This window comes from Electrophorus electricus, chromosome 1 (genome assembly GCF_041902795.1).
Source record: "Electrophorus electricus isolate QZ-2024a chromosome 1, ASM4190279v1, whole genome shotgun sequence".
Classification (NCBI taxonomy): Eukaryota; Metazoa; Chordata; class Actinopteri; order Gymnotiformes; family Gymnotidae; genus Electrophorus; species Electrophorus electricus.
This window is the reverse complement of record NC_137497.1, coordinates 19,955,807-19,977,842: the sequence shown is the minus strand read 5'-3', so window position 1 is coordinate 19,977,842 and position 22,036 is coordinate 19,955,807. Positions and strand designations below refer to the sequence as shown.

The 22,036-nt window shown below is 38.7% G+C and overlaps 5 non-coding genes across 5 annotated transcripts; all 5 read left to right on the top strand.

Moving 5' to 3' along the window:
• Positions 1-428: 428 nt before the first annotated feature.
• Positions 429-547, top strand: LOC145659855 (5S ribosomal RNA). Its single transcript, XR_014125988.1, has one exon. It is a non-coding gene; the product is annotated as a 5S ribosomal RNA (ribosomal RNA).
• A 3,069-nt stretch (positions 548-3,616) lies between these two features.
• LOC145659852 (5S ribosomal RNA) lies at positions 3,617-3,735 on the top strand. The gene has a single exon (XR_014125986.1). It is a non-coding gene; the product is annotated as a 5S ribosomal RNA (ribosomal RNA).
• A 2,994-nt stretch (positions 3,736-6,729) lies between these two features.
• LOC145659851 (5S ribosomal RNA) lies at positions 6,730-6,848 on the top strand. Its single transcript, XR_014125985.1, has one exon. It is a non-coding gene; the product is annotated as a 5S ribosomal RNA (ribosomal RNA).
• A 2,993-nt stretch (positions 6,849-9,841) lies between these two features.
• LOC145659850 (5S ribosomal RNA) lies at positions 9,842-9,960 on the top strand. The gene has a single exon (XR_014125984.1). It is a non-coding gene; the product is annotated as a 5S ribosomal RNA (ribosomal RNA).
• A 3,061-nt stretch (positions 9,961-13,021) lies between these two features.
• LOC145659849 (5S ribosomal RNA) lies at positions 13,022-13,140 on the top strand. The gene has a single exon (XR_014125983.1). It is a non-coding gene; the product is annotated as a 5S ribosomal RNA (ribosomal RNA).
• Positions 13,141-22,036: the final 8,896 nt, after the last annotated feature.

The window sequence follows — 22,036 nt, the reverse complement described above, 5'->3', positions numbered from 1 at the left end:
AGCGAGTAGACAGAATTGTCGGGGTACACAAGCTGGCTTGGTATTGTGAAACAGTGCGGTTGTGCACAGCTGGAGCTCTTGAGTTGTCGCGTATTTGTTCACTGAACGTATGGATGGACAGGTAGCTAGCTCACGTTAGTTGTAGGAACTAACCACAGCTTAGCTTGCTCTAGCTAGAAGTGTCCAATACAGCGATACGCTGTATAATGATCCCATAAACTAAACTTCATATCATTTTAAGCAACGGATCATCCAGCATATTGCAGAGAGGAATAGCATGTTAAAGCAATGAAAAAAAGAAAGCAAAAACATGAAGGCATTGTGTAAGGCATTGTTTTATCGCTTCGACAAGAGCTTAATCGGGTGATTGTGTCTGTAGCCACGCTGTCGATGTATTGCATAAAGGCGCATTTTTCGCCGCTTTTATCGCTTACGGCCATACCACTCTGAACACGCCCGATCTCGTCCGATCTCGGAAGCTAAGCAGGGTCGGGCCTGGTTAGTACTTGGATGGGAGACCGCCTGGGAATACCAGGTGCTGTAAGCTTTTCTTCTTAGCTATGTTTCTTTTCATTTTTGCCTCTTTTCACGTACAACGTGGCTTCATTTCTTTAGGGTTTTATTTTATGCTTTCTTTCTTGCTTTTAGGTTTAGAACTGTAGCATTTTGGAACTTAGTAAGTGCACCGGGTTCTCATAAACGTATGTATGTTTGTCTTATCAATTTCACCAAAACAACTCCATGTTTCTTTACTTTTACATCTTTCTCTTACCTTCATGTATTATGCCGTTTGTGTGTGCGAACACTTTCGGAGCAATTATCTAGGTGCGTTGGACCGCACGCCACTCAAAGCTTTTATTAACGGAACTGGAGGTTGGTTGCGTCGAGTTCAACTCCGTCCAATCATTTTGGGATTAGAACATGGTTTTACTCTTGAATCCCTTTCGACATTATATGTGCTATGTACATTTTAATGGGTGTTGTTTTGGGAAGGGATAGACTAATTTTAGTTACTGCAGCCTTTCTTTCGTTTGCTAACTATATTCATTCTGTTCCTTCTACCAGGGGAGCCAAGTCTGTCTCTCACTCATACATACACATACATACACACACATACACACATACACACACACACAGACACACACACACACACACACACACACACACACACACACACACACACACACACACACACACACACACACACACACATTAACAAGCAATTGAATTTTTACATGTTTATATATCATCACAGGTACAGAGATATTATTTTTTATTTTATGTTTCTTTTGAAAATGTTAGTTTGCTAATCGCAATGTAATGAAATCTTGTATCCTGTGGAAAAGCACAGTGGAAAAAATATTATTTCTTAATAAAAGTGAATAAAGTCACCACAGTATTCATAAGCATAACCATTTTTCCCATCTTTGAAAAACACTGCAACAGTCTTAAAAACATTTCAACATAAACATCTCATGTCCTATTTGGTTTATTTAAACATTGACTGAAATCAACCTGTTTTTTGACACTAGTAGACCTCCAAAACCATTACCTACACATCAAAAACAGATTAGATGAATGAATGAACCACACAAAATCATATTAAGGTGTTTTTATTTCTATTGTTGGCAGTGACTATTCCCATGCTGTCACTGGTGCAAAACAGCCAAGAGATCCATCACAAATAGTTGAAATGACAATAAAGGTTTAGCCAGCAGGGGGGTTTGTGTGCACATGAAGCCTCCAGATATGAACCTTTTTTTGAACCAATTGGATGGAAAGCTTCAAGGATTCATCTGGCAATCACTACAAAAACAAACAAAAATGTTTTAGAAAATAGAATTTAGCATTTACAAGTTACAAGTTCAATAAAAGAAAATCAGCAATCATAAATTCTCCAAAATAAGTCAACATCAAAACTCCACTCTTGAAATTTCCTTTGGAAACTAATACAAGGAAAAACAGGAAATTGGGTGATGTCACTTCCTGTCTTTAAGCAGGACAATTCCCCATAAAGCTCCCCTTCAAAGACAACATGGAAGACTCTCCACAAAAAAATCACAGGTAAGTTCATTTTTTCTTAATATACTTTTGTTTTACCTACTTTGTTAAAATATACAAACTTTTCTGTGTTAATCCTGTGTTTTAATTTACATACATATATAAATATATATACACACAGCATATGTGCATTTCAAACCCACAGTCCATGAACACACTGTGGTGGAGGGTAACTATCACAAGACATTACACTCATACTGTGTGCATCTGCGCCTGTATCACTCCACCACACAGAAAACAGCATGAAAAACCTTTCCCAGTTTCCAAAGATTTCCAACTTTAATGTGTTGATTTGTACAGAGACTTCTACATGTGTAACTTGTAGAACAGCGTGTATCATATGTACAGAAATAAACTGCAGCTGAAGAGTCCTTTAGCATCATTTATTGTGCATGTGTTTTTTTGGGGGACTTCTCACTGGTGCTCACAATTTATTATTACATGGGTAGTACACACACACACACACACACATACTAACAAGCAATTTTTACATGTTTATATGTCATCAAAGGTACAGAGATATTATTGTTTATTTTATGTTTCTTTTGAAAATGTTACTTTGCTAATCGCAATGTCATGAAATCTTGTATCCTGTGTAAAAACCCCAGCTGCTGTGGTTGCTATGGTGACAGCGATGCTTGTTAATGTTAGCGCAGATCTTTTCGACATGTTATTATGTTGTTTTTTGTTGTTGTGATTTTCTATCTTTCATTGGTTAAATGATAGAATATGGGTTTTCTGGTTAAGTTTCACTTTCTAAATGTTTACTCGATTTGTAATCAACTCGTTATTTTTAGTATTTTAACATGCTGTTTGTAGTGGTTGATCATTCCTGTTCATATTTGTTATTATGACATTAGGCTACTTACGTTATTTATGTGACCTACAGGACATTGTTGTGCTGCGCTTAACATTACACAGCACAATATAGCAACTTAGATTTCCAGATGAAATTTTTTTTTTACTAACGGACCTTGAGGGGAGGAGAGTCTGCCAGTCTCTCTCTCTCACATGCACACACACGCACGCAATTTCATTTTTCCATGTTTTTACAGTAAAGGTTCACAGACCCAGTACTGCCGCTTGCCTCGTGATGTTAACAGTGCCAGAACAAAACGCAGCATCACAGCGAGTAGACAGAATTGTCGGGGTACACAAGCTGGCTTGGTATTGTGAAACAGTGCGGTTGTGCACAGCTGGAGCTCTTGAGTTGTCGCGTATTTGTTCACTGAACGTATGGATGGACAGGTAGCTAGCTCACGTTAGTTGTAGGAACTAACCACAGCTTAGCTTGCTCTAGCTAGAAGTGTCCAATACAGCGATACGCTGTATAATGATCCCATAAACTAAACTTCATATCATTTTAAGCAACGGATCATCCAGCATATTGCAGAGAGGAAGAGCATGTTAAAGCAATGAAAAAAAGAAAGCAAAAACATGAAGGCATTGTGTAAGGCATTGTTTTATCGCTTCGACAAGAGCTTAATCGGGTGATTGTGTCTGTAGCCACGCTGTCGATGTATTGCATAAAGGCGCATTTTTCGCCGCTTTCATCGCTTACGGCCATACCACTCTGAACACGCCCGATCTCGTCCGATCTCGGAAGCTAAGCAGGGTCGGGCCTGGTTAGTACTTGGATGGGAGACCGCCTGGGAATACCAGGTGCTGTAAGCTTTTCTTCTTAGCTATGTTTCTTTTCATTTTTGCCTCTTTTCACGTACAACGTGGCTTCATTTCTTTAGGGTTTTATTTTATGCTTTCTTTCTTGCTTTTAGGTTTAGAACTGTAGCATTTTGGAACTTAGTAAGTGCACCGGGTTCTCATAAACGTATGTATGTTTGTCTTATCAATTTCACCAAAACAACTCCATGTTTCTTTACTTTTACATCTTTCTCTTACCTTCATGTATTATGCCGTTTGTGTGTGCGAACACTTTCGGAGCAATTATCTAGGTGCGTTGGACCGCACGCCACTCAAAGCTTTTATTAACGGAACTGGAGGTTGGTTGCGTCGAGTTCAACTCCGTCCAATCATTTTGGGATTAGAACATGGTTTTACTCTTGAATCCCTTTCGACATTATATGTGCTATGTACATTTTAATGGGTGTTGTTTTGGGAAGGGATAGACTAATTTTAGTTACTGCAGCCTTTCTTTCGTTTGCTAACTATATTCATTCTGTTCCTTCTACCAGGGGAGCCAAGTCTGTCTCTCACTCATACATACACACACATACACACACACACACACACACACATTAACAAGCAATTGAATTTTTACATGTTTATATATCATCACAGGTACAGAGATATTATTTTTTATTTTATGTTTCTTTTGAAAATGTTAGTTTGCTAATCGCAATGTAATGAAATCTTGTATCCTGTGGAAAAGCACAGTGGAAAAAATATTATTTCTTAATAAAAGTGAATAAAGTCACCACAATATTCATAAGCATAACCATTTTTCCCATCTTTGAAAAACACTGCAACAGTCTTAAAAACATCTCAACATAAACATCTCATGTCCTATTTGGTTTATTTAAACATTGACTGAAATCAACCTGTTTTTTGACACTAGTAGACCTCCAAAACCATTACCTACACATCAAAAACAGATTAGATGAATGAATGAACCACACAAAATCATATTAAGGTGTTTTTATTTCTATTGTTGGCAGTGACTATTCCCATGCTGTCACTGGTGCAAAACAGCCAAGAGATCCATCACAAATAGTTGAAATGACAATAAAGGTTTAGCCAGCAGGGGGGTTTGTGTGCACATGAAGCCTCCAGATATGAACCTTTTTTTGAACCAATTGGATGGAAAGCTTCAAGGATTCATCTGGCAATCACTACAAAAACAAACAAAAATGTTTTAGAAAATAGAATTTAGCATTTACAAGTTACAAGTTCAATAAAAGAAAATCAGCAATCATAAATTCTCCAAAATAAGTCAACATCAAAACTCCACTCTTGAAATTTCCTTTGGAAACTAATACAAGGAAAAACAGGAAATTGGGTGATGTCACTTCCTGTCTTTAAGCAGGACAATTCCCCATAAAGCTCCCCTTCAAAGACAACATGGAAGACTCTCCACAAAAAAAATCACAGGTAAGTTCATTTTTTCTTAATATACTTTTGTTTTACCTACTTTGTTAAAATATACAAACTTTTCTGTGTTAATCCTGTGTTTTAATTTACATACATATATAAATATATATACACACAGCATATGTGCATTTCAAACCCACAGTCCATGAACACACTGTGGTGGAGGGTCACTATCCCAAGACATTACACTCATACTGTGTGCATCTGCGCCTGTGTCACTCCACCACACAGAAAACAGCATGAAAAACCTTTCCCAGTTTCCAAAGATTTCCAACTTTAATGTGTTGATTTGTACAGAGACTTCTACATGTGTAACTTGTAGAACAGCGTGTATCATATGTACAGAAATAAACTGCAGCTGAAGAGTCCTTTAGCATCATTTATTGTGCATGTGTTTTTTTGGGGGACTTCTCACTGGTGCTCAGAATTTATTATTACATGGGTAGTACACACACACACACACACACACACACACATACTAACAAGCAATTTTTACATGTTTATATGTCATCAAAGGTACAGAGATATTATTGTTTATTTTATGTTTCTTTTGAAAATGTTACTTTGCTAATCGCAATGTCATGAAATCTTGTATCCTGTGTAAAAACCCCAGCTGCTGTGGTTGCTATGGTGACAGCGATGCTTGTTAATGTTAGCGCAGATCTTTTCGACATGTTATTATGTTGTTTTTTGTTGTTGTGATTTTCTATCTTTCATTGGTTAAATGATAGAATATGGGTTTTCTGGTTAAGTTTCACTTTCTAAATGTTTACTCGATTTGTAATCAACTCGTTATTTTTAGTATTTTAACATGCTGTTTGTAGTGGTTGATCATTCCTGTTCATATTTGTTATTATGACATTAGGCTACTTACGTTATTTATGTGACCTACAGGACATTGTTGTGCTGCGCTTAACATTACACAGCACAATATAGCAACTTAGATTTCCAGATGAAATTTTTTTTTTACTAACGGACCTTGAGGGGAGGAGAGTCTGCCAGTCTCTCTCTCTCACATGCACACACACGCACGCAATTTCATTTTTCCATGTTTTTACAGTAAAGGTTCACAGACCCAGTACTGCCGCTTGCCTCGTGATGTTAACAGTGCCAGAACAAAACGCAGCATCACAGCGAGTAGACAGAATTGTCGGGGTACACAAGCTGGCTTGGTATTGTGAAACAGTGCGGTTGTGCACAGCTGGAGCTCTTGAGTTGTCGCGTATTTGTTCACTGAACGTATGGATGGACAGGTAGCTAGCTCACGTTAGTTGTAGGAACTAACCACAGCTTAGCTTGCTCTAGCTAGAAGTGTCCAATACAGCGATACGCTGTATAATGATCCCATAAACTAAACTTCATATCATTTTAAGCAACGGATCATCCAGCATATTGCAGAGAGGAAGAGCATGTTAAAGCAATGAAAAAAAGAAAGCAAAAACATGAAGGCATTGTGTAAGGCATTGTTTTATCGCTTCGACAAGAGCTTAATCGGGTGATTGTGTCTGTAGCCACGCTGTCGATGTATTGCATAAAGGCGCATTTTTCGCCGCTTTCATCGCTTACGGCCATACCACTCTGAACACGCCCGATCTCGTCCGATCTCGGAAGCTAAGCAGGGTCGGGCCTGGTTAGTACTTGGATGGGAGACCGCCTGGGAATACCAGGTGCTGTAAGCTTTTCTTCTTAGCTATGTTTCTTTTCATTTTTGCCTCTTTTCACGTACAACGTGGCTTCATTTCTTTAGGGTTTTATTTTATGCTTTCTTTCTTGCTTTTAGGTTTAGAACTGTAGCATTTTGGAACTTAGTAAGTGCACCGGGTTCTCATAAACGTATGTATGTTTGTCTTATCAATTTCACCAAAACAACTCCATGTTTCTTTACTTTTACATCTTTCTCTTACCTTCATGTATTATGCCGTTTGTGTGTGCGAACACTTTCGGAGCAATTATCTAGGTGCGTTGGACCGCACGCCACTCAAAGCTTTTATTAACGGAACTGGAGGTTGGTTGCGTCGAGTTCAACTCCGTCCAATCATTTTGGGATTAGAACATGGTTTTACTCTTGAATCCCTTTCGACATTATATGTGCTATGTACATTTTAATGGGTGTTGTTTTGGGAAGGGATAGACTAATTTTAGTTACTGCAGCCTTTCTTTCGTTTGCTAACTATATTCATTCTGTTCCTTCTACCAGGGGAGCCAAGTCTGTCTCTCACTCATACATACACACACATACACACACACACACACACACATTAACAAGCAATTGAATTTTTACATGTTTATATATCATCACAGGTACAGAGATATTATTTTTTATTTTATGTTTCTTTTGAAAATGTTAGTTTGCTAATCGCAATGTAATGAAATCTTGTATCCTGTGGAAAAGCACAGTGGAAAAAATATTATTTCTTAATAAAAGTGAATAAAGTCACCACAATATTCATAAGCATAACCATTTTTCCCATCTTTGAAAAACACTGCAACAGTCTTAAAAACATCTCAACATAAACATCTCATGTCCTATTTGGTTTATTTAAACATTGACTGAAATCAACCTGTTTTTTGACACTAGTAGACCTCCAAAACCATTACCTACACATCAAAAACAGATTAGATGAATGAATGAACCACACAAAATCATATTAAGGTGTTTTTATTTCTATTGTTGGCAGTGACTATTCCCATGCTGTCACTGGTGCAAAACAGCCAAGAGATCCATCACAAATAGTTGAAATGACAATAAAGGTTTAGCCAGCAGGGGGGTTTGTGTGCACATGAAGCCTCCAGATATGAACCTTTTTTTGAACCAATTGGATGGAAAGCTTCAAGGATTCATCTGGCAATCACTACAAAAACAAACAAAAATGTTTTAGAAAATAGAATTTAGCATTTACAAGTTACAAGTTCAATAAAAGAAAATCAGCAATCATAAATTCTCCAAAATAAGTCAACATCAAAACTCCACTCTTGAAATTTCCTTTGGAAACTAATACAAGGAAAAACAGGAAATTGGGTGATGTCACTTCCTGTCTTTAAGCAGGACAATTCCCCATAAAGCTCCCCTTCAAAGACAACATGGAAGACTCTCCACAAAAAAAAATCACAGGTAAGTTCATTTTTTCTTAATATACTTTTGTTTTACCTACTTTGTTAAAATATACAAACTTTTCTGTGTTAATCCTGTGTTTTAATTTACATACATATATAAATATATATACACACAGCATATGTGCATTTCAAACCCACAGTCCATGAACACACTGTGGTGGAGGGTCACTATCCCAAGACATTACACTCATACTGTGTGCATCTGCGCCTGTGTCACTCCACCACACAGAAAACAGCATGAAAAACCTTTCCCAGTTTCCAAAGATTTCCAACTTTAATGTGTTGATTTGTACAGAGACTTCTACATGTGTAACTTGTAGAACAGCGTGTATCATATGTACAGAAATAAACTGCAGCTGAAGAGTCCTTTAGCATCATTTATTGTGCATGTGTTTTTTTGGGGGACTTCTCACTGGTGCTCAGAATTTATTATTACATGGGTAGTACACACACACACACACACACACACACACATACTAACAAGCAATTTTTACATGTTTATATGTCATCAAAGGTACAGAGATATTATTGTTTATTTTATGTTTCTTTTGAAAATGTTACTTTGCTAATCGCAATGTCATGAAATCTTGTATCCTGTGTAAAAACCCCAGCTGCTGTGGTTGCTATGGTGACAGCGATGCTTGTTAATGTTAGCGCAGATCTTTTCGACATGTTATTATGTTGTTTTTTGTTGTTGTGATTTTCTATCTTTCATTGGTTAAATGATAGAATATGGGTTTTCTGGTTAAGTTTCACTTTCTAAATGTTTACTCGATTTGTAATCAACTCGTTATTTTTAGTATTTTAACATGCTGTTTGTAGTGGTTGATCATTCCTGTTCATATTTGTTATTATGACATTAGGCTACTTACGTTATTTATGTGACCTACAGGACATTGTTGTGCTGCGCTTAACATTACACAGCACAATATAGCAACTTAGATTTCCAGATGAAATTTTTTTTTTACTAACGGACCTTGAGGGGAGGAGAGTCTGCCAGTCTCTCTCTCTCACATGCACACACACGCACGCAATTTCATTTTTCCATGTTTTTACAGTAAAGGTTCACAGACCCAGTACTGCCGCTTGCCTCGTGATGTTAACAGTGCCAGAACAAAACGCAGCATCACAGCGAGTAGACAGAATTGTCGGGGTACACAAGCTGGCTTGGTATTGTGAAACAGTGCGGTTGTGCACAGCTGGAGCTCTTGAGTTGTCGCGTATTTGTTCACTGAACGTATGGATGGACAGGTAGCTAGCTCACGTTAGTTGTAGGAACTAACCACAGCTTAGCTTGCTCTAGCTAGAAGTGTCCAATACAGCGATACGCTGTATAATGATCCCATAAACTAAACTTCATATCATTTTAAGCAACGGATCATCCAGCATATTGCAGAGAGGAAGAGCATGTTAAAGCAATGAAAAAAAGAAAGCAAAAACATGAAGGCATTGTGTAAGGCATTGTTTTATCGCTTCGACAAGAGCTTAATCGGGTGATTGTGTCTGTAGCCACGCTGTCGATGTATTGCATAAAGGCGCATTTTTCGCCGCTTTCATCGCTTACGGCCATACCACTCTGAACACGCCCGATCTCGTCCGATCTCGGAAGCTAAGCAGGGTCGGGCCTGGTTAGTACTTGGATGGGAGACCGCCTGGGAATACCAGGTGCTGTAAGCTTTTCTTCTTAGCTATGTTTCTTTTCATTTTTGCCTCTTTTCACGTACAACGTGGCTTCATTTCTTTAGGGTTTTATTTTATGCTTTCTTTCTTGCTTTTAGGTTTAGAACTGTAGCATTTTGGAACTTAGTAAGTGCACCGGGTTCTCATAAACGTATGTATGTTTGTCTTATCAATTTCACCAAAACAACTCCATGTTTCTTTACTTTTACATCTTTCTCTTACCTTCATGTATTATGCCGTTTGTGTGTGCGAACACTTTCGGAGCAATTATCTAGGTGCGTTGGACCGCACGCCACTCAAAGCTTTTATTAACGGAACTGGAGGTTGGTTGCGTCGAGTTCAACTCCGTCCAATCATTTTGGGATTAGAACATGGTTTTACTCTTGAATCCCTTTCGACATTATATGTGCTATGTACATTTTAATGGGTGTTGTTTTGGGAAGGGATAGACTAATTTTAGTTACTGCAGCCTTTCTTTCGTTTGCTAACTATATTCATTCTGTTCCTTCTACCAGGGGAGCCAAGTCTGTCTCTCACTCATACATACACATACATACACACACATACACACATACACACACACAGACACACACACACACACACACACACACACACACACACACACACACACACACACACACACACACACACACATTAACAAGCAATTGAATTTTTACATGTTTATATATCATCACAGGTACAGAGATATTATTTTTTATTTTATGTTTCTTTTGAAAATGTTAGTTTGCTAATCGCAATGTAATGAAATCTTGTATCCTGTGGAAAAGCACAGTGGAAAAAATATTATTTCTTAATAAAAGTGAATAAAGTCACCACAGTATTCATAAGCATAACCATTTTTCCCATCTTTGAAAAACACTGCAACAGTCTTAAAAACATTTCAACATAAACATCTCATGTCCTATTTGGTTTATTTAAACATTGACTGAAATCAACCTGTTTTTTGACACTAGTAGACCTCCAAAACCATTACCTACACATCAAAAACAGATTAGATGAATGAATGAACCACACAAAATCATATTAAGGTGTTTTTATTTCTATTGTTGGCAGTGACTATTCCCATGCTGTCACTGGTGCAAAACAGCCAAGAGATCCATCACAAATAGTTGAAATGACAATAAAGGTTTAGCCAGCAGGGGGGTTTGTGTGCACATGAAGCCTCCAGATATGAACCTTTTTTTGAACCAATTGGATGGAAAGCTTCAAGGATTCATCTGGCAATCACTACAAAAACAAACAAAAATGTTTTAGAAAATAGAATTTAGCATTTACAAGTTACAAGTTCAATAAAAGAAAATCAGCAATCATAAATTCTCCAAAATAAGTCAACATCAAAACTCCACTCTTGAAATTTCCTTTGGAAACTAATACAAGGAAAAACAGGAAATTGGGTGATGTCACTTCCTGTCTTTAAGCAGGACAATTCCCCATAAAGCTCCCCTTCAAAGACAACATGGAAGACTCTCCACAAAAAAATCACAGGTAAGTTCATTTTTTCTTAATATACTTTTGTTTTACCTACTTTGTTAAAATATACAAACTTTTCTGTGTTAATCCTGTGTTTTAATTTACATACATATATAAATATATATACACACAGCATATGTGCATTTCAAACCCACAGTCCATGAACACACTGTGGTGGAGGGTAACTATCACAAGACATTACACTCATACTGTGTGCATCTGCGCCTGTATCACTCCACCACACAGAAAACAGCATGAAAAACCTTTCCCAGTTTCCAAAGATTTCCAACTTTAATGTGTTGATTTGTACAGAGACTTCTACATGTGTAACTTGTAGAACAGCGTGTATCATATGTACAGAAATAAACTGCAGCTGAAGAGTCCTTTAGCATCATTTATTGTGCATGTGTTTTTTTGGGGGACTTCTCACTGGTGCTCACAATTTATTATTACATGGGTAGTACACACACACACACACACACATACTAACAAGCAATTTTTACATGTTTATATGTCATCAAAGGTACAGAGATATTATTGTTTATTTAATGTTTCTTTTGAAAATGTTACTTTGCTAATCGCAATGTCATGAAATCTTGTATCCTGTGTAAAAACCCCAGCTGCTGTGGTTGCTATGGTGACAGCGATGCTTGTTAATGTTAGCGCAGATCTTTTCGACATGTTATTATGTTGTTTTTTATTGTTGTGATTTTCTATCTTTCATTGGTTAAATGATAGAATATGGGTTTTCTGGTTAAGTTTCACTTTCTAAATGTTTACTCGATTTGTAATCAACTCGTTATTTTTAGTATTTTAACATGCTGTTTGTAGTGGTTGATCATTCCTGTTCATATTTGTTATTATGACATTAGGCTACTTACGTTATTTATGTGACCTACAGGACATTGTTGTGCTGCACTTAACATTACACAGCACAATATAGCAACTTAGATTTCCAGATGAAATTTTTTTTTTACTAACGGACCTTGAGGGGAGGAGATTCTGCCAGTCTCTCTCTCTCACATGCACACACACGCACGCAATTTCATTTTTCCATGTTTTTACAGTAAAGGTTCACAGACCCAGTACTGCCGCTTGCCTCGTGATGTTAACAGTGCCAGAACAAAACGCAGCATCACAGCGAGTAGACAGAATTGTCGGGGTACACAAGCTGGCTTGGTATTGTGAAACAGTGCGGTTGTGCACAGCTGGAGCTCTTGAGTTGTCGCGTATTTGTTCACTGAACGTATGGATGGACAGGTAGCTAGCTCACGTTAGTTGTAGGAACTAACCACAGCTTAGCTTGCTCTAGCTAGAAGTGTCCAATACAGCGATACGCTGTATAATGATCCCATAAACTAAACTTCATATCATTTTAAGCAACGGATCATCCAGCATATTGCAGAGAGGAAGAGCATGTTAAAGCAATGAAAAAAAGAAAGCAAAAACATGAAGGCATTGTGTAAGGCATTGTTTTATCGCTTCGACAAGAGCTTAATCGGGTGATTGTGTCTGTAGCCACGCTGTCGATGTATTGCATAAAGGCGCATTTTTCGCCGCTTTCATCGCTTACGGCCATACCACTCTGAACACGCCCGATCTCGTCCGATCTCGGAAGCTAAGCAGGGTCGGGCCTGGTTAGTACTTGGATGGGAGACCGCCTGGGAATACCAGGTGCTGTAAGCTTTTCTTCTTAGCTATGTTTCTTTTCATTTTTGCCTCTTTTCACGTACAACGTGGCTTCATTTCTTTAGGGTTTTATTTTATGCTTTCTTTCTTGCTTTTAGGTTTAGAACTGTAGCATTTTGGAACTTAGTAAGTGCACCGGGTTCTCATAAACGTATGTATGTTTGTCTTATCAATTTCACCAAAACAACTCCATGTTTCTTTACTTTTACATCTTTCTCTTACCTTCATGTATTATGCCGTTTGTGTGTGCGAACACTTTCGGAGCAATTATCTAGGTGCGTTGGACCGCACGCCACTCAAAGCTTTTATTAACGGAACTGGAGGTTGGTTGCGTCGAGTTCAACTCCGTCCAATCATTTTGGGATTAGAACATGGTTTTACTCTTGAATCCCTTTCGACATTATATGTGCTATGTACATTTTAATGGGTGTTGTTTTGGGAAGGGATAGACTAATTTTAGTTACTGCAGCCTTTCTTTCGTTTGCTAACTATATTCATTCTGTTCCTTCTACCAGGGGAGCCAAGTCTGTCTCTCACTCATACATACACATACATACACACACATACACACATACACACACACAGACACACACACACACACACACACACACACACACACACACACACACACACACACACACACACACACACACATTAACAAGCAATTGAATTTTTACATGTTTATATATCATCACAGGTACAGAGATATTATTTTTTATTTTATGTTTCTTTTGAAAATGTTAGTTTGCTAATCGCAATGTAATGAAATCTTGTATCCTGTGGAAAAGCACAGTGGAAAAAATATTATTTCTTAATAAAAGTGAATAAAGTCACCACAGTATTCATAAGCATAACCATTTTTCCCATCTTTGAAAAACACTGCAACAGTCTTAAAAACATTTCAACATAAACATCTCATGTCCTATTTGGTTTATTTAAACATTGACTGAAATCAACCTGTTTTTTGACACTAGTAGACCTCCAAAACCATTACCTACACATCAAAAACAGATTAGATGAATGAATGAACCACACAAAATCATATTAAGGTGTTTTTATTTCTATTGTTGGCAGTGACTATTCCCATGCTGTCACTGGTGCAAAACAGCCAAGAGATCCATCACAAATAGTTGAAATGACAATAAAGGTTTAGCCAGCAGGGGGGTTTGTGTGCACATGAAGCCTCCAGATATGAACCTTTTTTTGAACCAATTGGATGGAAAGCTTCAAGGATTCATCTGGCAATCACTACAAAAACAAACAAAAATGTTTTAGAAAATAGAATTTAGCATTTACAAGTTACAAGTTCAATAAAAGAAAATCAGCAATCATAAATTCTCCAAAATAAGTCAACATCAAAACTCCACTCTTGAAATTTCCTTTGGAAACTAATACAAGGAAAAACAGGAAATTGGGTGATGTCACTTCCTGTCTTTAAGCAGGACAATTCCCCATAAAGCTCCCCTTCAAAGACAACATGGAAGACTCTCCACAAAAAAATCACAGGTAAGTTCATTTTTTCTTAATATACTTTTGTTTTACCTACTTTGTTAAAATATACAAACTTTTCTGTGTTAATCCTGTGTTTTAATTTACATACATATATAAATATATATACACACAGCATATGTGCATTTCAAACCCACAGTCCATGAACACACTGTGGTGGAGGGTAACTATCACAAGACATTACACTCATACTGTGTGCATCTGCGCCTGTATCACTCCACCACACAGAAAACAGCATGAAAAACCTTTCCCAGTTTCCAAAGATTTCCAACTTTAATGTGTTGATTTGTACAGAGACTTCTACATGTGTAACTTGTAGAACAGCGTGTATCATATGTACAGAAATAAACTGCAGCTGAAGAGTCCTTTAGCATCATTTATTGTGCATGTGTTTTTTTGGGGGACTTCTCACTGGTGCTCACAATTTATTATTACATGGGTAGTACACACACACACACACACACATACTAACAAGCAATTTTTACATGTTTATATGTCATCAAAGGTACAGAGATATTATTGTTTATTTAATGTTTCTTTTGAAAATGTTACTTTGCTAATCGCAATGTCATGAAATCTTGTATCCTGTGTAAAAACCCCAGCTGCTGTGGTTGCTATGGTGACAGCGATGCTTGTTAATGTTAGCGCAGATCTTTTCGACATGTTATTATGTTGTTTTTTATTGTTGTGATTTTCTATCTTTCATTGGTTAAATGATAGAATATGGGTTTTCTGGTTAAGTTTCACTTTCTAAATGTTTACTCGATTTGTAATCAACTCGTTATTTTTAGTATTTTAACATGCTGTTTGTAGTGGTTGATCATTCCTGTTCATATTTGTTATTATGACATTAGGCTACTTACGTTATTTATGTGACCTACAGGACATTGTTGTGCTGCACTTAACATTACACAGCACAATATAGCAACTTAGATTTCCAGATGAAATTTTTTTTTTACTAACGGACCTTGAGGGGAGGAGATTCTGCCAGTCTCTCTCTCTCACATGCACACACACGCACGCAATTTCATTTTTCCATGTTTTTACAGTAAAGGTTCACAGACCCAGTACTGCCGCTTGCCTCGTGATGTTAACAGTGCCAGAACAAAACGCAGCATCACAGCGAGTAGACAGAATTGTCGGGGTACACAAGCTGGCTTGGTATTGTGAAACAGTGCGGTTGTGCACAGCTGGAGCTCTTGAGTTGTCGCGTATTTGTTCACTGAACGTATGGATGGACATGTAGCTAGCTCACATTAGTTGTAGGAACTAAGCACAGCTTAGCTTGCTCTAGCTAGAAGTGTCCAATACAGCGATACGCTGTATAATGATCCCATAAACTAAACTTCATATCATTTTAAGCAACGGATCATCCAGCATATTGCAGAGAGGAAGAGCATGTTAAAGCCATGAAAAAAAGATAAGCAAAAACACCAAAGGAATTGTGTAAGGCATTGCTTTATCACTTCGAGAAGGGCTTAATCAGGTGTCTGTGTCTGTACCGACATATTCTGGAGGAGGAGCGGACTGAATGCCACACCTGCCCTCTATACTAACTTCAACTCTCTATTGCAGCGTGAAACTTTTGAGCATGGCTCCATCCCCCCATGAATATTTCTGCTCCATTCATGATGCTGGGTATGAAACTGTGTAGGGTTATGCCTCCTAACATGACTGATATCAAAAATGGGCAGCTATCACATTTTTCTAGATGGCCCATGTTTTAAACCGTCTGACCGTTTCAATCGGTTATTCTGTCTGCTCTCTGCCTAACCTCATTTGGGAGGCTTACTTTCTCCCTTACAGGTCTGCTCAAGAATCTGAGCTGATGCTGTTGACCAGGGTCTGCCATCTACTCCGGGATCAGGTTGTCACCATCTACACTGATTCTCGTTATGCATTTGGGGTTGCTCATGACTTCAATAAGACTCGTCGCTCCGGGGGTTTTGTATCTTGGAAGGTAAGCCAATTTCTAATCCAGGACTAGTGTCTGCAATTTTGTCTGCATGTACACTACCAGCTTGGCTGGCTATCGTAATGGTCAAGGGTCATGACACAACCTCTGAGTCTGACACGGCCACTGGCAATGCTTTAGCAGATGAGATTCCACGTTGGGCAGCTGTTAATGCCCCCTCATGCCCGTACACTATATCCTCGATGTGTGAAGCTGTCGCCACGTTTTCTCATTGCTTTGTGCCGAATAATATCAATCTGCGTTTCTTACAAACTCAGAGTACACAACAGGACTGCTCTCACTGGGCTGATTAGGGCTGTAGTCCTGATTAAAATGGTCTAATCCGTGACCCGGAGGGGCATGTGACCCAGAGGGGCGTATCACCCTTCCTAAATCTATTTTGCCATTTCTTGTGCGCCATTTTCATGGGATTTCACATATTGCACAAAGGGGGAATGACGGCTAACATTCAAAAACAGTTTTGTATTCCTGCAAAACGTATAACTGTAAAACTCCTCCTAGTTAACCTGTGCCAGAAGCAACCAACACAAGCCAAATATGATGCCTTACTGGCTCAAGAATATTCCTTTCAGTGTCTACAGATAGACTTTATGCACATTCCACCTTGTGGTCAGTTGAAGTACTTGCTAGTGATTGTAGACAGGTTTTCCAAGTGCACTGAGGCGTTTCCTTGTTCTAAGGAAGACTTTTATCAGGCCTGTCATCCTACTGGAACTTACGCTAACTTAATTTAGATTTAAAAAACTGATCAAAATGTTTCCTCTTTCATTTAAATCATCACATCCGTGTTCAGGGAATTCTTGCATCTTTATGGGACTCCCAGGAAGTTCAAGAAACACGTGTAAGAGCCCTGCTGTTCATACTGCCTTGTGTAACCCTAGTCAGATGTTTCTATCAACAAGAATACAAAACAAAAAACAACAAAACTCCCCAAAACTGTGCAAACCATCATAAAACAATAAAACTGTTCTAGGTACAGCTGCAATTTAGCAATTCCTGAAAAATGTATTTTCATCTCGATCAGTTCCACTCCTTGGTCCTCTGTGTTTCTTTGCACCTATAAGGCTTGTCTTGTACATATTGTTTGTTGGTGGAGTTGTTTGTGTTTACACTGCTTGTTTACACTCACCTGCTGTCAGAGGGTATATGTATTTTTTCTGTCATTTAGGCATCTGATAAAGTGACAAAGGAATTAATCTACAAAACCAGAGTCGATCTACTAACAGGTGGTAGTGTTGTAACACTGACAGTGGTAGAAAAGAGCAATTTTTTAAAACCAGAATTTATTTTTCACGTTACATTCTATATTAAATAAAAATAAATTTACTTCAGATCTCAGGGCAGAGCTGTGTACTGTATGGCAAATAGTAAATTGTTAATACATAGATTTAATTAAGTATTTAATGCAGATCATTCGTATTGGCTGAATGAACCTTTCACTCTTCTGTCATGTCTATCTGCCTAACTATCGTGTGTGTGTGTGTGTGTGTGTGTGTGTGTGTGTGTGTGTGTGTGTGTGTGTGTGTGTGTGTGTGTGTGTGTGTGTGTGTGTGTGTGTGTGTGTGTGTGTGTGTGTGTGTTTGTGTTTCTCACTCTCTCACACACACACTCTCTCTCTCTCTGTCTCTCTCAATGTCACATTCTCTCACTCTCACTCTTGCATGCTGGCCTTTGGTAACATTGCCCTCCACCACCTGCACCTCCCGTTCTCCACCTGTACCTTGTGGCCTCTGCCCCCTGCCTTGCCCTGCACTGCCCTTCCACCCCACCTGGCTGACTGAGTGAGTACTTGGCCATTCCAGCCAATCCGAGCATCAGGGTCAGCTGTTACAGAGGACAGACGAGTGTCACACAGTACACTGTTCTAAGCCCTCTATTCACCCCTACACTGTTCTAAGCCCTCTATTCACGCCTACACTGATTTAAGCCCTCTATTCACCCCTACACTGATTTAAACCCTCTATTCACCAGTACACTGTAATGATACATTGCAAACTGCCCTGACTGCCTCTGTCTCAAATGCAGAGCTCCAGTGTAAGATCTGTCATCAACTCCACTAGTCAGCAGTCTGGCAGGAATGATCCACAAAGCATCAGCTATTATGGATCTCTGTATGGACCTCCATTCTCAGATGAGGACCATGGCAAGACTTTAAGGCCCATGCAGTCAAGAGTTTGCCAGTCTAAGACCACATCCTGTTTTATTAATGGACTAAACAAGGTACAGTTTGTTTGAGTCGAAACATCTGGTTTATGAAGCTCATGTGATACACCCATCATCTTTAACCCAAACTGGATCAACTGCACCAGTCGTTGAAGCTATGGTGGCATTCACGACAAATAAACAAAGAAGGATATATGACTGGAGGAGAGCGGCTCAAAGTGGTGTGTGTTCTACTGCTTGCGGTGAGCTAGGAGAGTGGTGGATGTTGTATAAAGGCTTCGTCCTAGAGGGCCTTTATGGTGTTTTTTTGCTAGCCATTCATACCATTCTATTACCATCCAGTGATCCTTTAACAGCTCCTCTGTGCAGTTGCTTCTAAACTTCCAAACAGTTTCCTTGTATGTTCTCCAGGCCCTCTCTATATGCTGGGTGTGAGCCCCTGTAGGAGCATCCATGTATGATATACTGTGGTTAACTGTGTAATGTCTATAGCCAAGCTGAGACAGAGCCTGCTGATAGACATGTCACTCACCACTGAGGATTGTGGATCCCCTCTTTACATGCTGAATGATAAGTGGCACTAGTTCCCTTCTGGACCTTCTCTGAACTAGGTGAAGAACTGGCTCTCTTTGTTTAGTGTGGACAGCATTTTCACCCAGCATCCCAGAGACCCACTGCCTCCTCCACAACGCCCCAGCCATCCGCCCTCTTCCATACTGTGTAACATAAAACGTAAAGCTTTATTACATTAATTAAGAACTATTAACAAGATGAAAGAATTAAAGGTATGAAGCATGAAGACTTGTATGTCCATTATACATTATTAAGACTATACAAAATTCTATACCCACATAAAAGATGCACCTGCATTTCTTCTATGCCTGAAGTTACTCTCATCTATGACAGTGAACTGTCTGCATCCTCCTTTCCTTCTTCTGAGTTCTTCCATCGCCACCACACAAGCCTCTCTCACTTTCTTAGACATTTTTGACAAGAAACTTGAGAAAATCTGAAGGGACATAATAGTGCTAAATTTATTAAATAATTTAATAACTGTATTTAACACTTCCTTACTTAGATATTGAATGTACTCAGTAAACTTGTGAAGTTTATTCGTTAATTAAGTTAATTTGTTCATGTGAACTGTTCTGGTTATTTTGCTTCTTTTAATCAAACAATTGACTTGATTTGAATAAAACCAATTAACCTGCTTGTTACACATGGATGTTTGAGATTGCAACATTAAAATATTTTTACACTACAGAAAGTGTCTAGATGTGCTAACAAAAATCTGTTTGATTACAGTTCAAATGGCCACTCAGTTCACACTTGTATAAAGTAAGACACATAAGCCTGTGTGTGTTAGCTGCTCCCACCTGAACACAGATGTCATCCCTTTGAAGAGACACTTCAGAACACTAAACACAGAGTTGTGTCTGATTGATCTCCTCGTCTGCCTTCCCCTGAGCACAGCACGTTGACACCTCCTGTATGAAAACAATAATATGTACCAGGATAGCGATCTGTACAGAGAGTCTAACAATCTAGACCCAACGTTACATATGTTCTGCCTATTTAACACTGTTAAATTACTATTTGATGTTAGAATGTGCGAAAATCACAATGAAAAATGCTTGTAATTAATCTCTGCATTCTTTAAGGGACAACGTTATTTGATAAAGTCTACGTTAGCTAGAAAGTTTAATTTAAGATAAAGTTACAGTAAAACATCTAAGTAAACTCGTTAGCCTACCATTCATAGCAGTCCCAGCAGTCGCTGTTGTGTAGTTTCATTTTGTGGTGACAAAGATCGCGTTTCATCTTTCTTTGTAGTACTATTTTGCAGCCACTTTATTAATTTCAAATGTTTTCTTTTTGATTTCTTGCCCTCCATCAGCTTCCTCAATTTCTTCGGCATTTTGGCTCAATTAAAACCGGATGCCTCCCCTTTACATTTGTTATACTGGAATTTATGGCATTCCAGATTATCATCAAGCTTTTAAACTTAACAATACAATGAATAATACATATAAATGTTTTTTATATTGTACATGTTTATATTCAGCAGACCCATTAATATTTTCTGGACAAACAGCTCTTTGTGAATTTCATATAAACCATGAACAGTAAAGGTGGAGCGTTCGTGGACGTTGGAGTTCATTCAGGTCTGCGCCTCTAATGAGACGCCGGTACAGGTGTGTTTGGAGTCGGATGACAGTGGAGATCAGCACAGCACCTGACACTCCTCCACACAATACACAAAGAAGAAGAGAGTTCACAGTTCAGAGAGAAAACCAGGGCAAAAATCATCAAAAAACAAAACAAAACAGCCAAGACACTGGAGAGAAATAAAGATGGAGAGGCTGGAACAGGTCAATGCTGTACTGTACTGTAGCTACAGTGCAGCTAAACTAGCGTTAGCTAGAAATCAACATTAGCAGATGTGTTTTCAGTAGTTTTCTTGAATACTAACATTAGTGGGTTATGCTTGAACAACGCCATGGTAGTTCACCGTCTTTATGACCTTTAGTACATTTTATTCAGTATGAGTGGAATCTGAACACATCCGCTTTGTTAGATTACTCTGAAAGAAAGCTGTCGTACGTTAGCCAACTAGCTAGTAAACTAGCGCGACTGGAAAAGGTGCCGAACACCAGCTGACTGTCTCCGGATTACAGTGGAGATCAGCACAGCCGGTTTCTCCTGTTGTCTGAAGTTTAGCCCTTCGATCCGTTTTCGGTAGGTTTTACGGTCTGGTTCTTTACCTGGCTTTTATTCCCCGTCTACGTACGTCAAGAATGTAAAAATGAGATTTAATGGGCGAAATTAGCAGGCACAACCGACCGACCGAGCTAGCTCGCTAAATCGGTCGCTCGTCTCGGTCATTTCTGTGTAAAATTCAGAGTGTCTGACTATTTGGCTAGATGACATTAAAATGGATGATTAAATGCACCCAGTTAGCTTGCATGCGCGTCCGAAGTGGTGCTTCACAACTCGAGATCGACCGTATTGCGGTATTGTCTGTATTGTCTGTATTGCAGACGTGCAGCGGTGTACCGCGTTCATTGTACGTGTTCACTAAGCAAATCGCGACCGTATCGGTACTATTCTATATGTGGCACTGATGTGTGTGTTCTTCTTTCTACAGTTTGGGTATCGACTAGGGATTCAAGTAAGTAGCCTGTCAAAGATTTATGCGTGCGCATGTCGTATTTTGTCTCCACTTATATATCAGCCCTTATTTAT